The sequence below is a fragment of the Ovis canadensis genome, chromosome 26 (genome assembly GCF_042477335.2).
Source record: "Ovis canadensis isolate MfBH-ARS-UI-01 breed Bighorn chromosome 26, ARS-UI_OviCan_v2, whole genome shotgun sequence".
NCBI lineage: Eukaryota > Metazoa > Chordata > Mammalia > Artiodactyla > Bovidae > Ovis > Ovis canadensis.
In genome coordinates this window covers 24,050,247-24,072,298 of record NC_091270.1, presented here as the reverse complement: position 1 = coordinate 24,072,298, position 22,052 = coordinate 24,050,247, and the positions used below count along the sequence as shown (strand labels likewise).

The following is a 22,052-nucleotide window of genomic DNA, read 5'->3' as shown; positions in this document are numbered from 1 at the left end:
TTCTTTCACTGGTTATGAGATTTTCCGATCATCAGACTTCTCTACAAAAGGGAAAAATACTGTTAATTAATCAGCATAGAGGAAGAATTTCTCTGGAGGAGGCAAGCTAACAAGACAAGCTGCTCAATGAAGGTAGGTGGTCTTATGTGCCAAAGGAAGCTTTTGGAAGTTCTCTTCTGTTTTTCTTTCTTCAGTGACCAAGGGAATAAAGTAATTAGATGAAAGGTAGGCTGTGGAAGGAGATGGTCAGAGGTTTGATGTTTGAGGAGAAAAGAGGAGACATCCAGGTTGGAAGAGAAGGGACCGTGACTGCTCGAAGACATTCAGAGCCCACTTGTTATTAGAATTAGTCACTGCAGGCTGAAAGTGAGACTCGTGGTGTGACTGAAATGCCATCGTATTTAGACTCAGAGAGACTGAAGCCTGACAGACACATGAATTTAACCAGGATTATAATTTAACCAAGCAGGCAAAATGGTTATCAGGATTGACCATGAACTCAGTTGGATAAGAAGAGCGATAGGGGTGCACAGGTGAGCAAAGTGAGAGAGTAGTAAGTTTAATTAATTTTAGGTCGTGGTTGACTAGAAACATTGTTGGAATTGAACTAAAGACTGAGATCTCTACAGATAGGGAGAATCATTTGTCTTCAGCCTTTCTTTCTCAAGACATAACTTTATAAAGAATAGGTAAGTATTTATGCAAATTTTTCCTTGCTTTTCTTTGTTTATTATGATTAGAAAGATCTTTCCATGACAAGTTTAAAAAATGTTTGGGCAAACTTTTAAAATTTAGCTTTAATATATTTATTTTTCAATATTTAAAATCTTTGATTCATCTGGAATTTAGTTTGGTATGAGGAGTGAAGGAGTTGGGATTTTTTCATCTGAATGGATAATTCGTCTCTTAATTCTTTTTTCCATTCAAAGATTTCCTAACTATTTCCATAAGATTAAAAAAATGACATATATATTCAGAATAGGAGAAAATGGCTTGACCCTTTTTATGCAGTCAAAAGTATCCAGAGTTAGCTTAGCAAATTTTATTACTGAGTACTTTTGAATAAAATTATAAAATGCAACTGAAGAAAAAAACTGTAAACTTGATTAAATAGAGAGACATAACAAATACCAAGTTCTTGGAAAGGAAATTTCCCCATTGTAAATATGTCAGTTATTTCTAAATTAAACTAGAATGTCATTTGATACAATCAGAATCTGAAAATATTTCTTTGCAGAAAAATCTTAATAAAATAATTCTATAATTTATCTGGGAGAAACAAAATGTAATAAGAGATTCAGATTTTGCAATAATAAGTATTTAATACACTCACAAAAAACAAGCTTTAGAACTAACAAATTAAAATCAAAATTTTATTGGAAAAAATAAGACCATGTCAATGGTAAAATCATTAACTTTTCTATATTAAAGCATGAATAAATATTAACATCATGAAAATAGAATAAAAACTCCAGGAATATGCTAAAATATGTGGAAATGTATAATGTGGTCACAGTGTTTCAATTTAAAAAAATGATGAATAATAAATAAGTGATGCCATGAAAGATCATTATATCAATTGACCTACATAGGAACAGATTCTAAATTGATAAAATACTGGCATAAGTAATAAAACTGTATTATCTAAAAGGTAAAGCCATACATTGACATGAATCCACCACGGGTGTACATGAACCCAAGCGGGAGCCCCCCTCCCACCCCCTATCATCTCTCTGGGTCATCCCCATGCACCAGCCCCAAGCTGGTAATGTCCATGTATGGCAAAACCAATACAGCACTGTAAAGTAAAATAAAGTGAAAATAAAATTTAAAAAATATATATATTAGAAGAAATTTTAAAGAAAAAGAAAAAAATGGAAACATGTATACTATCATGTAAGAAATGAAGCACCAGTCTATGTTCGATACAAGATACAGGATACTTGGGGCTGGTGCATGGAGATGATCCAGAGAGATGATACGGGGTGGGAAGTGGGAGGGGGATTCAGGATTGGGGACTCATATACACCCGTGGCAGATTCATGTCAATGTATGGCAAAACCAATACAGTATTGTAAAGTAAAATAAAGTAAAAATAAAATTTTAAATATATATATATTAAAAAAATTTTTTTAATTAATGAAAATAATAAAAAAATAAAAATAAAAGGTAAAGCCTTTCTAAATATGACACAAAAGCAAAGGTCATAAAATTTTTAAAGTATTATATTTAAATATATTAAAATTTTTGGCATGTATAAAAACATTATATGCAATGACAAAAGAGAAGAATCTTTCCAACCCATAACAACACCATGGGCTAACTGAATTTAGATAAAGCCTGCCCTTAAATCAAAAATAAATTCCCAAAAATACAAATATAGAAGATGGGTGTAAAAACTTACCTAAAAGAAAATATAAGTTTCAAACATGAAAATGTGCTGGGTGTTACAGATCATAATAGAAATGCAAATTAAAATTAAACTTTTCTATCAGTTTGGCAACAATCAACCTGTTTGAAAACTATTTTGATGGGGATGCAGGAGCAGCTGTCATTTTATTTTTTCCAGTAGAGAGGCAAATAGATGTACAATAGGCTGCATTGGAATACACTTCAGATCTAATAATTCTACCTAAAGAAATTTGTCTTACATTTATTACCACTTGTATTTATGTGAAAGGTGACTTACTGCAGCCTTCATGTTTATTAGTAACAAATGGACTGTACAAAACCCTATCATGGAATATTATGGGCTTCCCAGGTGGCTCGTGGTAAAGAATCCACCTGCCAATGCAGGAGATGTAAGAGACTAAAGTTCGATAAACATGTTGGGAAGATCCCCTGAAAGAGGAAATGGCAACCCACTCCAGTATTCTTGCTTGGAGAATTCCATGGACAGAGAAACAGTCAACAGGGCCACAAAAAGTTGGACACAACCGAGCATCTTCCAATCCTCATCTATCATGAAATATTACAGAGTTTCATCAAAATGTAGGAGCAGAAATTATGTACATTTGCTTATATATTTATAATGTATCTTTTTAAAGATACATACAACAGAACACACACATTCCAAATACATGATGACTGTGCTTGGGAGAAATGATTTGCTGAGAATCAGCAGATTCTAATGCTACATCATTTTAAATTTTGGAATTCTAAACCACATTATTGTACTACATATTTTAAAAAATGAGAAATGGAAAAAGAGAAAGGGAAAGAAACCCCTTTGATGAAGATGTATTCTGAATATCTCCCTCAAATTATGTCTGAAAATGTTTTTAGTTTCATTCTCATTATTGAATTTTGCTAGGTACTCAATTGTTAATTGATAGCTATTTCCTCTTGGAAGAATTAATCATACTGTATCTAGCTTCAATAGTTGGTGTTTAGAGTTAATTCTGTTATCTAATTTTCCTGACCTTGTGTGCAACTTATTTTCTTGGAAAGTTTTCAGAACTCTTTATCTTTGGGGTCATTAATTATCCAAATAATGTGTCTTTGTGTGGATTTATTTTTACTTATTCTGCTTGAAATTCACTGTACTTCTAAATCTGATGATTCATAAAGATATGATAAAGATCACCATATATTTAAAATTTTCATCACTTTTAAAAATTTCTCTCTCATTGTTTGTCTTTATCTGTATTAACTTTGTTAATTGTAAGTTAAAATCATTTAACATCTAAGCATTTCTTAATTTGAAGATTTAAATTGATGAAAGTGGGGAAAAACCACTAGACCATTCAGGTATGACCTAAACCAAGTCCCTTATGATTATACAGTAGAAGTGAAAAATAGATTTAAGGGACTACATCTGATAGACAGAGTGCCTGATGAACTATGGATGGAGGTTCATGATACTGTACAGGAGACAGGAATCAAGACAATCCCCAAGAAAGAGAAATGCAAAAAATCAAAATGGCTGTCTGAGGAGGTCTTATAAATAGCTATGAAAAGTAGAGAAGCAAAAAGCAAAGGAGAAAAGAAAGATATACCCATTTGAATGTGGAGTTTCAGAGAACAGCAAGGAGAAATCAGAAAGCCTTCCTCAGTGATCAATGCAAAGAAACAGAGGAAAACAATAGAATGGGAAAGACTAGGGATCTCTTCATGAAAATTAGACATACCTCTATTGAACATTTGCTCAATAAAAGACAGAAATGGTATGGACCTAACAGAAGCAGAAGATATTAAGAAGAGGTGGCAAGAATACACAGAACTGTACAAAAGAGATCTTCACGACCCAGATAATCACGATGGTGTGATCACTCACCTAGAACCAGACAGCCTGCAACGTGAAGTCAAGTGGGCCTTAGGAAGCATCACTACGAACAAAGTTAGTGGAGGTGATGGAATTCCAGTTGAGCTATTTCAAATCCTGAAAGATGATGCTGTTAAAGTGCCGCACTCAATTTGCCAGCAAATTTGGAAAACTCAGCAGTGGCCACAGGACTGGAAAAGGTCAGTTTTCATTCCAATCCCAAAGAAAGGCAATGCCAAAGAATGCTCAAACTACCGCACAATTGCACTTATCTCACACACATGAGTAAAGTAATGCTCAAAATTCTCCAAGCCAGGCTTCAGCAATACATGAACCAGATGTGAACTTCCAGATGTTCAAGCTGATTTTAGAAAAGGCAGAGGAACTGGAGATCAAATTGGCAACATCTGCTGGATCATCGAAAAAGCAAGAGAGTTCCAGAAAAACATCTATTTCTGCTTTATCGACTATACTAAAGCTTTTGGCTGTGTGGATCACAATAAACTGAGGAAAATTCTGAAAGAGATGGGAATACCAGACCACCTGGCCTGCCTCTTTAGAAACCTGTATGCAGGTCAGGAAGCAACAGTTAGAACTGGACATGGAACAACAGATTGGTTCCAAATAGGAAAAGGAGTACTTCAAAGCTGTACATTGTCACCCTGCTTATTTAACTTCTATGCAGAGTACATCATGAGAAACGCTGGGCTGGAGGAAGCACAAGCTGGAATCAAGATTGCTGGGAGAAATATCAATAACCTCAGATATGCAGATGACACCACACTTATGGCAGAAAGTGAAGAACTAAAGAGCCTCTTGATGAAAGTGAAAGAGGAGAGTGAAAAAGTTGGCTTAAAGCTCAACACTCAGAAAACAAAGATCATGGCATCTTGTCCCATCACTTCATGGCAAATAGATGGGGAAACAGTGGAAACTGGCTGATTTTAGTTTTGGGGGCTCCAAAATCACTGCAGATGGTGATTGCAGCCATGTAATTAAAAGACACTTACCCCTTGGAAGGAAAGTTATGACCAATTTAGACAGCATATTGAAAAGCAGAGACATTGCTTTGTCAACAAAGGTCCGTCTAGTCACGGCTATGGTTTTTCCAGTGATCAAGTATGGATGTGAGAGTTGGACTATAAAGAAAGCTGAGTGCCAAAGCATTGATGGGTTTGAACTGTGGTGTTGGAGCAGACTCTTGAGAGTTCCTTGGACTGCAAGGAGATCCAACCAGTCCATCCTATAGGAGATCAGTCCTGGGTGTTCACTGGAAGGACTGATTTTGAAGCTGAAACTCTAATACTTTGGCCACTTCATGTGAAGAGCTGACTCATTTGAAAAGACCCTGATGTTGGCAAAGATTGAAGGCGGGAGGATAAGGGGATGACAGAGGATGAGATGGTTGGATGGCATCCCCGACTTGATGGACATTAGTTTGAGTAAACTCTGGGAGTTGGTAATGGACAGGGAGGCCTGGCATGCTGAGGTTCATGGGGTTGCAAAGAGTCAGCTACGACTGAGTGACTGAACTGAACTGAAGCATTATTTAATTGGATTGCAAATTACTGTCAATGGCAAAGCAATAATTTACTGGGCAATATTTTTCATGCTTCATCTACCCTAAATGTCTCATGCTTCATTTCATATTTTCCATATATTGTGCTGCATATGTGCTTTCTGTGCTGTATTTGAGTGATTTCTTTTGTACTATCTTCCCGTTTATCATCTTCCCTTCTGTCATGTAATGCTGTTGAATTTATTCACTCCTTTTTAACTCCATTGATTATATAAATTCTAATGTAGAATTTAGTATTTAAAGACTCTACCCTCAACAGGGCTTCCCCAGTAGTGCTAGTGGTAAAGAAGCCTCTGGTCAATGCAGAAGATGTATGAGACGTGGGTTTGAGCCCTGGGTTGAGAAGATCCCCTGGAGAAGGAAATGGCAACCCAATCCAGTAATCTTGCCTGGAGAATCCCATGGACAGAGGAGCCTGGTGGGCTATAGTCCACAGCGTCGTAGAGTCAGGCATGACTGAAGCAACTTAGCATGCATGCACACGCTCAACAGCCTCCATAGCAATCCTGCAGGCAGATTGGGTGGGCAAACACCTGAAGAGGGAGTCAGCCAGGCTGCACACAGTGGAGATGAATGCAGAACCCAACCTCCTGCCTGGATGATTCACTGAGACTCCTACCTCCTCAGCCCCCACCTTCCCTTTAAACACTGTCATGGCTGAGTACAATCTTTGGAGCTGGTCTCCAGGCTTGAGTCTACCTCCTACCCAGATTGCTGGCTTTTCTGATGAAAGCACCTTTCATTTCTACTGACACTTGCCCCTTGAATTACTGGCTTTTGAGTGGTCAGCAGCTGAACTTGAGTTTGGTAACATTTTGATGTTTGTGTGAAGAAGAGAAAGAGATGAATCTATAGTTCTCAATGATAACTGCTTTGGTTTTCTTTAGTCTAAAGGCACCTTCATTTATTTAAATATTTTACTTGAAATATTTTAAGTTTTCCATTAATCAGAATGTCTCAAGCATTATACTGCTGTAATGAATCACTTAAATTGCCAGGTTGTATTTTAAAACTTTGGTTGTATGAATATTTATAGTAAAACAACAAGGACAATGATTTCTATTTTTATAATTAATGAGAAGATCTGCAAAACTGATTCCAGTTAGTAAAAGCGACTGCAGTGCATCCTCAAAATTTTGTCAAAGTGAATATGGTATAATTAGAAGAGCAGTGGAAGTGTCCTTATTAAAAGCTGAATCACCTACACTTTTAAGGTGGAGCTGAGCCACCAATAACAAGATGCTGCATGGGCTATTTTAAAATTACCCTCCTTCTCACTGCACAACTCCCTTTCTTAGTACATTTTCCCACAATTTTCAAAATATTTCTCACTTTTAACTCATTAAATACTTTCTTGATTGGAGCAATTAAGCCTGAATTTGGATCTCCCAGTGTGACTGTGATGACAGTATTTACATGATTAATTACATTTAATTATACTATATATATATATATATATATATATATATATATATGGTCTTAAACCTAGCCTATCAACTTCTTTTATTCTTTAGGTTGAATCTGTCATCTTCCTGAACTTTTATGTCAATTCATTCTTCATTCTTTAAAGAACGCAGTCTCCTTTCTAGTTACGCTAGATAGACAGCAGTTTGGCTTTGCTCTTTTTCCTCCAAAATTCCTACTTTTATTTTGCTCCCAAGGCCCCCAGTAGTTAAGGTATCCTTGACTTGAAGCTGCCCTTTCCTCCTCTGCCTTTCCATCTGTCATGCACCCTTGAACATGTCTAATATGCGCCCTTACCAGAGTCCTGCCTATACTGAGATTCTTATTTATATCTTAATCATTTTCTATATCAAATACTACCTCTGTCTCCTTCACAGCCTTCTTAAATCTTTAGTCTGTGGTTTCAGATGATCTAGGATTCTGCTGCTACACTGTTACCTCTGCATTTTTCAAAGCTCTGTATTCTAGACCTTTTCCTATAATTTTTAATGGCTTTTCATCCCTTTTTAAACTCAGTTACCAGCTCACTTGCTTTATCCTTGGAATCTTTTAGTTTCTTATGCTATTCTCTTGAAATGGTCCCATAAAAAATATCACAATACAGTGTACCTAGTCTCCATTGTGTTTCTGTGTTTGCTTTCACAGTATTCTTCAACATAAAGTAGTTGAACTCCTACACTCTGTGCTAAAATATGCGGTGGGCACTGAATGCAAAATATGCTGTGCACACGTCATCTGTTGTTGCATGTTTACTGAACTGATTACTCAGTGTCATCATTATGAACCTAGATTCCTATTCGAGGCTATAATAGAGGGATGACTTTAAAATTGAATGAGACAAGAAGCTCCTTACATTTTGAATTCTTATCTCTGCTTTTTGCGGTTTCCTGTATTTCTCTGTGTTGTGTTGCTTGTATCAGTATGGATACCAAGAACCTCTCTCCCTACCTCTTATTTCTGCTTTTTCTTCCCAAAGCCTAGAGCAACACAGTTATAATGAAAATAGCACATAAAGAGTAAATAGGCTGAGAATTTTATCCTATCGTTTTAAGGTGGTAGGAGTTCACCCCGAACGTAAGATGTGGAAATTCAGTAGTTGCACTTGGGATGCTGCATCTTATCTCCTCACACGTGTGTTTTGGTTATGCCATGGTTTGCATACTTCTGCAGGACGGTTGGATACACAGGTTCAAAATAAAGATGTTTCTAAATCTGTCAGTGAGGTAGCTAGGGTATGCTAAGAATTTACTCACCTCTAAAATGCATGTGCTATGGTCACTCATTTAGGTGAAGAGAATAACACGAAGCCTTTTAGGAATGATGATGCTTTATGTCAGAAAAGCTATTTTTGAATTTTAAAAATGTATAGTTATTTGTAGTCTTGTTTTTCCTTTTCAAGTAAAGTTTTTTAGGTCATGAGTCAAGAGATTGCATTTTCTGTAGATAAGTGCAGCATGAAGAAATAAACTTAAAATGAATTTTGTGTATATTTAACCTTATAAACTTGTGACTGTCAATTGTCTCTGGAAGCAATTAGATGTAGACCTGGAGACAGAGCATAGGAAGGAACCTGACTGTATAAATGGAAGAGACATCTGAAATACTGAAGAACAAGGACTTCCAAGCTACGAAATAACTTAGCAAATCATGCAAGAAACATAAGCCCAATATAATCATCACACACAGACTAAAAGAAGTTCAGTCCCTTAGTAATATTTACCATGAGATTCTTCATACTATATTGAATCTTTTGGAGAAAAAAAATTTTTTTTAGACAATACCTTTCTAAGCTATATATATTTCTGGAGGAATCATAGGGAAGTCTCTGGTTTCTATGAATACAAAGGGAAATCTCTCCACTGCTCATTCAAAGATGTTTCTATAAAGTCAAATACACAAATAAATATACCCTATTCCACTGTGTGTTGACATTCTAAAAGAACAAGTCTGCTGAGCCAGATGGCCTCAAACTGTGGCATTGCTAAGCCTCTGCCTCTGACCTGGGGTCACCACAGCTAGAAAGCTGGAGGGAGGTGTGTTTGCAACTATTTCCTGATCCCACTTCACCCTGGAAAAAGTGAGCTTGAATGTAAGTGGTTGGATATAAACTGAATTGTGGTGTTGTTTTTTTTTTTTTAAATGTGTAACATTGAGCAGTGAGAAACTTTCTATCATTATTTTTAACAAACTCTGCTCTTCCTGCCCTGCTCCTCCAATATATGCAAGACACTGACAGAAAGTTCCGTCCAAGGCCTTTGGGTGAAAAATTCATGAAAAGCCCTCTTATGTTGGTTGGTAATTATATGTAACTCTCCGCCACCACTAGTCTGAGACAAGGAACAGACAGGAAAGGAAGAAAGAGGAGAGTGGTCTATGGCCTCCACAAGCCCCAACAGTTATTTGCCAGGGGTGGCTAGTCCTGGAGAGGGCAGGAGGGTCACTGGGGGGAGTCTGAGATAAAGTCTTCCTCCAAGAATAAAATCAGTAAGATTCAAAATGTAATGGATGAGATTAGTTATCTGTGGAAGTGACATACCCTAAGGAACAGCCAAAAAGATTATGTGGAGAAATTCAGAGACACCCCGAGGAATCTGACAGTGGTGGCAGCTTGATGGTATCCCTGTATTTCCAGTAACAATCTAATCAGGGTAAATGGATGAAGCTGTAACACAATCAAGCAAGCACTTAATCTGTGGTAGTGAATAGATTAAGTACTCCAATCACAATCTGTAACCCACCTGAAGAGAGAACCAGCAGATGGTGGGGGTGGTGGGGGCGTCTGTGAGAAAGTGGGGAGACCAGGGAGCCAGGATTTGTCTGTGACTCCTGCTCCCTCCAGCGTGAGGAGGGCAGCCTCAGCACTCCACGTCCAAACCCAAACCTCTGTTTCCACAGTAATTTGTATTTCAAAGGCTTTATTCACATGTGGATTTGCCTACAGGGGCAAGAGCATCCTTATTAGCAAAGCAGCCTTCCCTATCAGTTTGGAGGCCAAAGGACTGCATTTTAGAATTAAAATAACAGCCAAAGCACAGTCAGCAAAATGAATAAAGTAATAGGATCCTGTTACTTCAACAGCTTCTATGGAACAACTACTACATTCAAGCCGCTGGCCTAGGAGGTGGGGATCCTGTGACAAGTAAGAGAAAAGGCCGAGCCCACGCGGAGCGTTCATTTTAAAAAGGAAGACAGACACTAAACAATTAGGTACCCAATATATTATTTTGTTGCAGTTGTGATTATTCATAGGAAAAAAATACACAGGATTTATTTGAACAGAAACAAACAAACAAACAAAACTGCAAAGGCCCCTGAATTGATCTGAGCTTTAAAGAAAGCTCTTAGGAGACGCTCCCTTTGGTTGAGTTATGCTTACAAAGGGGACACTCGCCAAGAGTCGGAAACAGCTGAGCAACTATCACTTGCATTTACAAAGGGGAAAGGGATGGAAGAAAATGAGAATAAATACAAGTGACAGGAACAGAGTGAAGGGACGAAGTAGGTGTTTATCCCACTTATAATCCCACTAAGGATTATAAGTAGAAAAATATGGGAGACCTCTGTAAGTTAATGATCACTTGAGAGAGCAGGTTTGCTTAACCACAAAACCAGGCAGAATTGCTTAGCAACAAAACCATGCAACAGAGGCAGGAGGCAAGCCTCAAAACAATAAAACAATGGTGGCAAGAGAACCACAGCCTGCGCAGTGAGCCCAGCAAGTCAGTGACCCCAGGACATGCTCTCTGCACACGTGATAAACAGTCATTTGTGGATGTAGCTTGATCATGAGGGGACAAAAGTACTCCCTGCTCAACCTGGAGGAGGAGCTGATGATGGAAGCATTTCTGCTTAAGAAAGACAAAGAATATCTTCTTCCCCTCCCCACTTTTCCTTTGATTATAAAACTGTAGCCAGTAAGTTCTCAGGGCATGGCATTTCTCACCTGCCTGCTTGTAAATCTCACAAGGGTCCTATTCTAATAAATCACCTCTTATCTATCAGTTCGCTCTCACTGCATTCTTGTCTGCACTGAGACATAAAGGACTATGGCACCAGAGCTCTTTGGAGTCCCTTTAAGGACACGGAACTATTTCACAAGTTGAGGGAGTAAAATTAGATGAATACTGTGTATATAGTGATGACAGTAAGTAGCTCAAAAATGACCTGGAACAAAACAATTATCCACAGAGAAACGATTTAGAAAGACTTGCTAATATTTAAGATTGGTTCCAAGAGAGACTTAGATAATGACCCACATTCCAGAGATAATGTGCTCTCCAGAAATGAATACCTTCCAGTATTTTTAGAACAGATAGCCTTCACAATTTTATATCCCTGGAGTTGACCAGGGATCAGAATTATCTATGCTCACTCCCAAAACAAAAATGAAGATTTTTCGGAAACAGCTTCTTTTTGTGTTACTGATGCAGTCCCTCTTAATAGCTGGACAATCAGCTAACAGGAGGTGAGACCCATCTGGGGATTCAAGAGTGGCCGGCATAAAGGTGAGATGACTGCCTGGCAGGCTACAGTCCAAAGGGTCACAGAGTCAGACACGACTGAAATGACTTAGCACGCACACCCGACTGCAAAGAAATGCTGAAAACAAAGCATTTTGCTCTAATTTCCTGTTCAAGACAGAGAAGGGTTATTGAAGTTTTACAGTGAGCAAGTGCATACTTTGAGTGGGTCTCAAGGGCGCTCAAGCAGAAGCTGCATCACCCAGACACGTGGTAGGAGTGGGGGGATTGCCAAACCCTGCACCATGGGAAAAAAGAGAGAGCCACCATGTCAGCTCCCCAGAAAGAAATCACATCAGAAAGGGAGTGGGAGCAGGTGAAGCAGCAAATCTAAACGTGAACCAGAAGCTGCACCTCCTTCTGTGTAGTTGCTGTCGTGTCTGACTCTTTGCATCCCCATGGACTGAAGCCTGCCAGGCTCCCCTATCCGTGGGTTTCTCCAGGCAAGAATACTGGAGTTGGTTGCCATTTCCTCCTCCAGGCACCTCCTTACAGAAATACAGAGAAAATATTTTGGAGAGAAGCTCCAAAGATTGTGAAGAAAACCAGTTTACTGACTGGGGCTAAGATTATACTGAGACAGAATTTAAAATTGTGTACCTTAAACTTTTATTGAGAAATTATTTGTTTGGTGTGTTATGCTAAATATTATGGGGGCTTAACAAATTCTGCCTTTTAGAAGTCTGCACTTTCATAAATGCAAGATTTGGTGCCAAAGCTGCTTAGCAGAAAGAAAATCAGCACAAGAGAAGATGGAGAGATGGAAGGAGAGATGGATGGATGGATGGAAGGAAAGAAAGAAGAGAAGGAAAGGATATTCTAAAGCACCATGTACAAAGGGAAGGGTTAAATTTTTTTCTCCGGGTCTCTAGCTTGTGAAATCTTAAGTGAAACATTATTTTGTTATTTTCTACTCTCTGTAAATTGTTTGCTTGACATTCAAGACAGAATATTTCACACTCTAAGATGAAGGCTATTTGTTTTGTTTTCTTCTGAAAGTCTATTGGGTAGTTTTCATCAAGGAGTCTTCATGGAAGTTTTAATATGGATAAACGAGGATCTTACTTTAAATAACTGTGGAGTGAACCAGCCACTGGCCCAAAAGCAGGAAAGAAGAAAGAAAAGGTTTAAAAATGATGGACCAGAAATAGCAGACAGCAAGGGCTGCACTACTTTCAAAAGACACAAGAGGAGAAAACAGTTTAAAATCATCTGCAAAGAGACTGACATGATTAAATTTTTAATAATGCAAATCTGTTGTTGTTTACTCACTGAGTCATGTCCGATTCTTTGCAACCCCATGGACTATAATCCACCAGGCGCCTCTATCCATGGGATTCTCCAGGCAAGAATACTGGAGTGGGTTGCCCTTTCCTTCTGGTGATCTTCCAGGGATTAAACCCAAATCTCCTGCATTGGCAGGCAGATTCTTTACCTCTAAGTCACCAGAGAAGCCCAATAATGCAAATAACAAATATTAAAACTCCTTCAGAACCACATTTTAGACTTGGAAAGGGGTTTTAGAAATATTCCTATATAACCTCCTTGTTTTTCTGGCTGAAAAACCCTGAGGTTCAAGATAAGTCCAGAATCTTGGCACAGTTGGACATTACTTGGTGGTGATTATTGTTACCATTTAGTGGCAGGGCTGGAATTAGTAACCAGTTGGCCTGACTCCCAGTCCATTCATTGTTTTTTTTCAATCTTACATCCTCATTCCACCTCAAAAATTAATTTACCTGTTACAACACACTTTAAAAAAAAGTTTTACATGTTTATTCTAATTCACTTAGATTAATAAAATTTATCTGAAACACATGCAGATACTCTGCTCAACAATGGTTCCCAAACTTAACGTTATAGACAGATTACCTGGAGCATTGTTCAAGCAGACCTAGCTGGGCCTCCATCTGGGAGCGTTTACTAAGTTCTAAGGTGATGCTGAGGTTGTAGTACATTTTTGTTTTAAATAAAGTTTTAAAAATTATTTATTTGGCTATACTGGGTATCAGTTGCAGCACACATCCACATTTTTATTAGCACTTTTCTGAGCACTGGTCCTAGGAGACAGACAATAGTTAGCAAATCATCAGCAAATCATTAGCAAATCATTCTGGAAAGTTGGATGAGAACAACTGACAATTTTCAATGAGAGAGCAACATGGGACTAATTACCAGTTAGTAAAGAATCTGCCAGCAATGTGGGAGACCTGGGTTCGATCCCTGGGTTGAGAAGATCCCCTGGAGAAGGGAACAGCTACCCACTCCAGTATTCTTGCCTGGAGAATCCCATGGACAGAGGAGCCTGGTGGACTATAGTCCATGGGGTCACAAAGAGTTGGACACAAGTGAGCGACTAAGCGCAGCACAGCTTAGCAGGTGTTAGCTCTATCACCATTCAGAGGTGTAATCAGTGCCCTCTTTCCAGGCTAAATAGGCCTTTACAAACCCTTCTCTCAGCCCACAGCCTCTTCCTATGCCCTGCTTGGCACACTCCCCATCCCCAGCCTTACTCCTGGTGTCTTTCCGATTGTCATGGGAATTCGTTCCCCATCTTCTCCTTGTATCCTGTATCTCTGTCTCACTGAACTGTAATTGTGAGTGATGCTTTGAAGGCTCACTTCCCTCCAAAGACTTTAAACATCTTGAGGAAATATTCTTCATCTACATTTTCAGCACTTTGGGCCTAGCACAGCAACAGGTATGGCAATAACATCTGCTGAATGAATGCTTTTATCAATGAGGATAACTCGAGAGAAAATAAATATAATATCCATATGATAGAACTAATTCTCTGTGAGTGAAATGCATGGTTCTCAGTTATATGTTTATTATCCATCCATCCATCCATCCATCCATCCATCCATTTTATCCTTAGCAGGCCTATAAATAAAGTGAAAACTTGTGTCAAAAAAAAAAGCATGTGAATATGTGTAAATGTAATTTCACATGATACAAAACATTTCATGCAAGTATTCATCAAGTACTACCCAAAAGTTTAGCACCATTGATGATAATACATTTATTTATTGCTGTACGATCTCCTCCAGAGATGGGATTTTACAATGTACCATCTCCTCTAGTGTCTAGGATTTTACAATGGGAGGAAAAAAACCTTTGATAAAACCTGAGGTCCTTCTAACCATATCCACTCTGGTAGGAATCAGACGCTGAATTTATTTGATGACATTCCTGGCTGGACCTGAGAACCTTACAGTGTACTCACTTCCATTTTAAGAACTCTAATTTTTGAAATTTTGTTTTTATTAAACATATGTCTCTTAGTTACGTTTTCTGGACTTGTATGGAATAAATATGAGTCTTTTTCATATCAGTACCTCAAATTCCTAAAGACAGTCATCATGGTCCATTCAGCAGGTTTTAGTCAAAAAAGGGATTAAAAAAAAAAAAAGAAAGAAACTATGTTTTTTGCTTTTTTTTAAGAAAGAAATACTTATCCAGTACCTTTACTAATTCAAATGCAACTATATGTTTACATGGTATATACGGCATATATCACCATTTAGATACATATCAGAATATAATCTCATCCAGAAGGGATATATGGGAATGTGCAAATGAACTCTGAACTAAAAATACAAACAAGTACAAATGATATACACTCATTAAGAGAACTTAATAACCTGATTTCTGTGTTATCCTATTTCAATTTCCAGTTTTACACGAGCTTTTTGGTCACTGGTAGTGTCCCTGCTTCCATACTTACAGACTATATTCACTTGAACATCAGGAGCAGCAGCAGCAGAAATTCTGAAGTGGCCATCTGCCATCCAGCCCTAGAATCGTCCTTAATTTTGTTTCATGGTGACACTCCTGCCTGGTTCAAGACATCGTTGACAGACCTCCCTTTCACTTGAAGTCTCCATGTCCGATAAAAAATGGGATACTTGAGTTTATGCAGCTGTTCACCAGCTAATTATCTGCAATCATTTCTGATTACTTAATAGGCCATGGTAGGATGTGTGTTTGCTGCTATGCAGAGTTTACACATTAGGTTTTAATGCGCTGATATAGTTAATTGTTTTGCTCACTGCTGCCTGTTAATAGACCATTCCTGAAAATGAGACCATATCTCAGTGGAATTTGGTCGTTTATTTTAAATAAGTAATAACTACAAACTCAGATCCTAGATTCAGTGTTTACCATTTTAAGAACACACTTTTTAAAAATGCTGTATCACTCCTAATGTGTTCAAATTACTCAAGTTTGGAGAAAACGAGTTATTAAACTAATGAGTCCATAACTGACTCAAATACTTAAATTTAACATTTTTCCTGCTCTGTTCAGTTTCCTAAATTGTTTTCTGCCATTGATAGCAAAATAAATTCTTTTTAAATGGAGCCAAAAACTGAGTGTAATAATATGAGAAAGATATATGCATATTAAGAGCAGATGAATATTTATTAATATGTAAATGAAGATACCAAGGCTAAGGATTGGAATGAGAGAGATGTGCATGAGGTATGGAACTGTTCTAATGAGACTGCTCCTTTGTTTTTCAGTTTTGCATTTTATGATAGCATTTAGTACAAAAAGCTAGTGCTCAGCTTTAAAAATTTACAAGGCTCTTCTTTTGTTAACCGTGTATATATTTGTGTTTCTGAAAGCTAAAAATGGAGGCTTAGTGTCCACACAGATGCTTTGGGCCTTTCTCTTTGTCTTTTCCTTTCTGTTGACAAGATTTTTTTTCCTACCGTCATTGTTTCATTTCATCTCTTGTAACTTCCTGTTATTTTTTTTCCCTCCTTCAGCCAATAGTATTCGAATAATAAACAGAAAAATTTTCAATCCTAAAACCCTTGGACCCTTGGAGTTTTTCAACCTTAAAACTCTTGGAGGAGGTCATTATCAGCCCCACCATAGAGCCACTACGCAGATGACCCACAAACTGGAAAACAATTAAACCAAAGAAGTTTTCACACTGTTATGAAAATTCTGGGAACAACAACAGATTTCTCAACCTGGGGATCCAGCAGAGGGACTTAAAACACCCAGGGGATTTGACTTTGAAGTCCAGTGGGACTTGATTAGAGAACTTGCACAGGACTGGGGAAACAGACTCTGGGAGGGCACAAACAAGACTCTGAACGCACCTGGACCCAGGAGAAAGGAGCAGTGATCCCACAAGGGACTGAGCCAGACTTGCCTGTGAGTGTCCAGCAGCCTGCCATGGGGTTGGGGCACTGAATACAGCAGTCCTGGGGACAGTGGAGTGCTGGCATAAGTCCTTTTCAGGGAGGTTGCCATTACACTTACCGTCCTTTGGCCTCAGGCCAAACTACAGGGAGGGAACACAGCCCCACTCATCAACAGAAACTTGGATTAAAGATTTACTGAGTAAATTTAAAAATATCTGGAGTAACAGGCAAATTTGGCCTTGGAGTACAGAATGAAGCAGGGCAAAGGCTAACAGAGTTTTGTCAAGAGAATGCACTCATCATAGAAAACACCCTCTTCCAACAACACAAGAGAAGACTCTACACGTGGACATCACCAGATGGTCAATACTGAAATCAGATTGATTATATTGTTTGTAGCCAAAGATGGAGAAGCTCTATACAGTCAGCAAAAATAAGACTGGTAGCTGATTGTGGCTCAGATCATGAACTTCTTATTGCCAAATTCAAACTTAAATTGAAGAAAAGTAGGGAAAACCGTTAGACCATTCAGGTATGACCTAAATCAAATCCCTTATGATTATACAGAGGAAGTGACAAATAGACTCAAGGGATTAGATCTGATAGAGTGCCTGAAGAACTATGGAGGGAGGATCATAACAGTGTATAGGAGGCTGTGATCAAAAATATCCCCAAGGGAAAAAAAAAGGCAAAGTGGTTGTATGAGGAGGTCTTACAAATAGCTGGAAAAAGAAGAGAAGAGAAAGGCAAAAGAGAAAAGGAAAGATATATCCATCTGAATTCAGAGATCTGAAGAATAGCAAGGAGAAATAAGAAAGCCTTCCTCAGTGATCAATGCAAAAAAAAAAATAGAGGAAATCAATAGAATGGGAAAGACTAGAGATCTCTTCAAGAAAACTAGAGATACCTAGGGAACATTTAATGTAAAGATGGGCACAATAAAGGATAGAAACTGTATGGACCTAACAGAAGCAGAAGATATTAAAAAGAGGTGGCAAGAATACACAGAAGAACTGTACAGAAGACATCTTAGTGACCCAGATAACCATAACAGTGTGATCACTCACCTAGAGCTAGACATGCTGGAGTATGAAATCAAGTGGGCCTTAGGAAACATCACTAGGAACAAAGCTATTGGAGATGATGGAATTCCAGTTGAGCTATTTTAAATCCTAAAATATGATGCTGTGAAAGTGCTGCACTCAATATGCCAGCAAATTTGGAAAACTCAGCAGTGGCCACAGGACTGGAAAAGGTCTGATTTCATTCGAATTCCAAAGAAGGGCAATGCCAAAGAATGTTCAAACTACCACACAACTGCACTCATCTCACACATTAGCAAAGGAATGCTTAAAATTCTCCAAGCCAGGCTTCAGCGATACGGAAACTTCAGATGTTCAGATGAGAACTTCAGATGTTAAAGCCGGATTTAGAAAAGGCAGAGCAACCGGAGAGCAAACTGTGAACACCCACTGGATCATAGAAAAAGCAAGAGAATTCCAGAAAAACATCTACTTCTGCTTCACTGACTATGCTAAATACTTTGATGGCATGGATCACAACAAACTGTGGAAAATTCTTAAAGAGATTAGAATACCAGATGACCTTACTTGCCTCCTGAGAAATCTGTATGCAGGTCAAGAAGCAACAGTTAGAATGGACATGGAGCAATGGACTGGTTCCAAATCAGGAAAGGAGTACGTCAAGGCTGTATATTGTTACACTGCTTATTTAACATCTATGCAGAGTACATCATGAGAAATGCCAGACTGGATGAAGCACCAGCTGGAATCAAGATTGCCAAGGGAAATATCAATAACCTCACATACAAAGATGACACCACCCTTATGGCAGAAAGCAAAGAGGAATTAAAGAGCCTCCTGATGAAAGTGAAAGAGGAGAGTGAAAAAAGTTGGCTTAAAACTCAACATTCGAAAAACCAAAATCATGGAATCTGGTCCCACCCCCTCATGGCAAAGAGATGGGGAAACAATTAAAACATTGAGAGACTTTATTTTCTTGGACCCCAAAATCACTCCAGATGGTGACTGTAGCCATGAAATTAAAAGACACTTGCTCCTTGGAAGAAAAACTATGACCAGCCTAGATAGCATATTAAAAAGCAGAGACATTACTTTGCCAACACAGGTCTGTCTAGTCAAAGCTATGGTTTTCCAGTAGTCATGTATGGATGTGAGACTTGAACCATAAAGAAAGCTGTGCACTGAAGATTTGATGCTTTTGAACTCTGGTGTTGGAGAAGACTTGAGAATCCCTTGGCGAGCCAGGACTTCGAACAAGTCAACCCTAAAGGAGAGCAGTCCTGAGTGTTCACTGGAAGCAGTGATGCTGAAGCTGAAGCTCCAATACTTCGCCCACCTGATGTGAAGAGCTGACTCATTTCAAAAGACCCTGATGCTGGGAAAGATTGAGGGCAGGAGAAGGGACGACAGAGGATAGGATGGTTGGATGGCATCACCGACTCAATGAACATGAGTGCACATGAGCAAGCTCCGGGAGTTGGTGGTGGACAGGGAAGCCTGGGGTGCTACAGTCCGTGGGGTTGCAAAGCATCACACAGGACTGAGTAACTGAAATGCACTAAACTGAAAACCCTTGGCTTTTATTCTGTGACTTCCAAGGACAATAGGATTCACCCACTTTCTGTGTTTGGGGGCCTTGTTCTGCCATGTGAAGCATTGGATTCACCTGTTTTAAAATGGATTTCTGCAACTGGGACCCTCTGTACTGCTTGGATTCATCACTCTGGTTGACCTGATAACCTGCTTTTCTAGTGTTTCCATGCACTCAGAGCCATTATCTCTTTGCAGTCAAAGAAACAGGGAGAGACGGTGCTACAAGCTATTGTAATTGATAAGATTTGGACTCACTGCTAGGATACATGACTTCTGTCTAGAATAAAAGATGCCTGCATTACCGAGAACCCTTGGCTGTCTCTATTCTTCATGATTGATGGCTTTTCATAGTTCTTTCACACATTTTAATCCTAAATTTCTGACATGTCATTGAAAACATAAAACTCAGCCCAGCACCTTCTTCCTGAAACCTTCTTATGAGGTTCCAGACTCCATTTCCAACACAGCACACCTCCTCCTGCTCCCACACTTCCCCCATCCATCTCCCCTCCATCCCAAGTCCTGCTCTGCCAGTGAAACCCACATCCTTCTCTGAGGCTACTACCCCTGCTACATCCTTCCTCTCTGGGACCTCCCTCAATAACAGTTGTGGTGGGAGCAGGAGGGGGAAGATTAATGAAGATAATACAATGAACTCTCCTGTTCTGATGGCCAGGGACTGTGCTCAGCCCTTCACAGGGATAAGCACTTTATCCTTAAAACAGTGTTGGAGACAGGACCATCATCACCACTACCAACTAACAGGTGAGGTAAGTTAAGACTCAGTACACAGTATCCCAATCGTTACCTTACCAGTTCAGTTCACTCTCTCAGTCATTTCTGACTCTTTGTGACCCCATGGACTGCAGCACACCATGCCTCCCTGTCCATCACCAACTCCCTGAGCTTGCTCAAACACATGTCTATTGAGTCTGTGATGCTATCTAACCATCTCTTCCTCTGTCACCCCCTTCTCCTCCCGCCTTCAATCTTTCCCAGCATCAGGATCTTTTCCAACGAGGCAGCTCTTTGCATCAGGTGACCAAAGTATTGGAGTTCCAGCTTCAGCCATCAGTCCTCCCAAAGAATATTCTGGACTGATTTCCTTTAAGATTGACTAGTTTGATCTCCTTGCAGTCCAAGGCACTTTCAAGAGTCTTCTCCAACACCATAGGTCAAAAGCACGAATTCTTTAGCACTCAGCTTTCTTTATGATCCAGCTCTGACATCGAAAAACCATAACTTTGACCATACAGAACTTTGTTGGCACAGTAACATCTTTGCTTTTTAATATGCTCTTTAGGTTTGTCATAACTCTTCTTCCAAGGAGCAAGGGTCAGGGGTGTGACAGGCCTCAGAACTAGCAGTCTGACTTAAGAACTCAATTGTTTTCTAGCATCTAGCAATTAAACACGGTACCTACCATATTGCACAACACTGGCAGAATAGACTCCTTTTCTCCTTTGCTTAGAAGGCCCTCTGATTGGATCCTGGGTCCACCTGGGTCCTGATGCACACTGGCTTGCTCCTCTGCCATGGGCTCCCTAAGGGGAGAGAGTGACATTTATATCTTAGGAACTCTATTTGTAGCAGCGAAATGGAGTGAGTTCATCCTTTACAGATTTTCCATTTTTGCCTTCATATTCCCTATAATCTAGCCAAATGGGATTCTTTGCTATTCCCCACACGTTCCCTGTGCTCTGGGCTATATTTACTGAGACGCCTTTGTACATATGCAGATCTGTACTGAAGTGAAATTCCAGCAGCCCTCTGTCCTGAGGCTTATCCACTCGTCAGTCAGGTGTGGGCTCCCTGCATGCTCCCATCTGTCCACACTTTGCTTGAAGAACTACATCCCTCATCATCTCTACTTCACTTAGGTGTTGGCGAGATCTACTTTAAAAATATGTATCATTGAAGTTTTCACATAATGGGTGCTCAGTAGGGATTAACTGAATTAAAAGCTAAGAAATAATTTAAACTGGTTGACTTGGTTTCCTGTAAAAGGAAGAGGTTCAAACTCATGGGCACTGAGGGGTACTCACATTTTTTTTCATCTCTATGTTATGAAACATGGGTTAGCAATAATGCAGCTTCTCCGTCCATGGGATTCTCCAGGCAAGAATACTGGAGTGGGTTGCCATTTCCTTCTCCAGGGGATCTTCCCGATCCAGGGATCAAACCCGGGTTTCCCGCATTGGAGGCAGATGCTTTAACCTCTGAGCCACCAGGGAAGCCTGATGGCTTCTTTACTTTTCAACAAATACATGCTCTTTGATCTGATTAGTTTTTGCCTATCTGTATGTAAGCCAATTTCTATAAAATGCCAATTTTTTTCACTTAAATTACTAGAAAGATTTAACAGCTTTTAGACACTAAGGAATTTCTCTTTTATAATAAACCAGTGTCTTTTTAATGACATTTAAGTGC

At 39.1% G+C, this 22,052-nt stretch overlaps 1 long non-coding RNA gene across 2 annotated transcripts in view; it reads right to left on the bottom strand.

The window, feature by feature from the left end:
• LOC138430966 (uncharacterized) overlaps positions 1-21,776 on the bottom strand; it is a 29,589-nt gene extending 7,813 nt beyond the window's left edge. For both annotated transcript variants that reach the window (XR_011253462.1, XR_011253461.1), the window contains exons 1-2: positions 21,668-21,776; positions 21,046-21,166 (exon numbers count right to left, since the gene is read on the bottom strand). This is a non-coding gene — a long non-coding RNA (uncharacterized lncRNA). The remainder of the gene's footprint in view (positions 1-21,045; positions 21,167-21,667) is intronic.
• Positions 21,777-22,052: the final 276 nt, after the last annotated feature.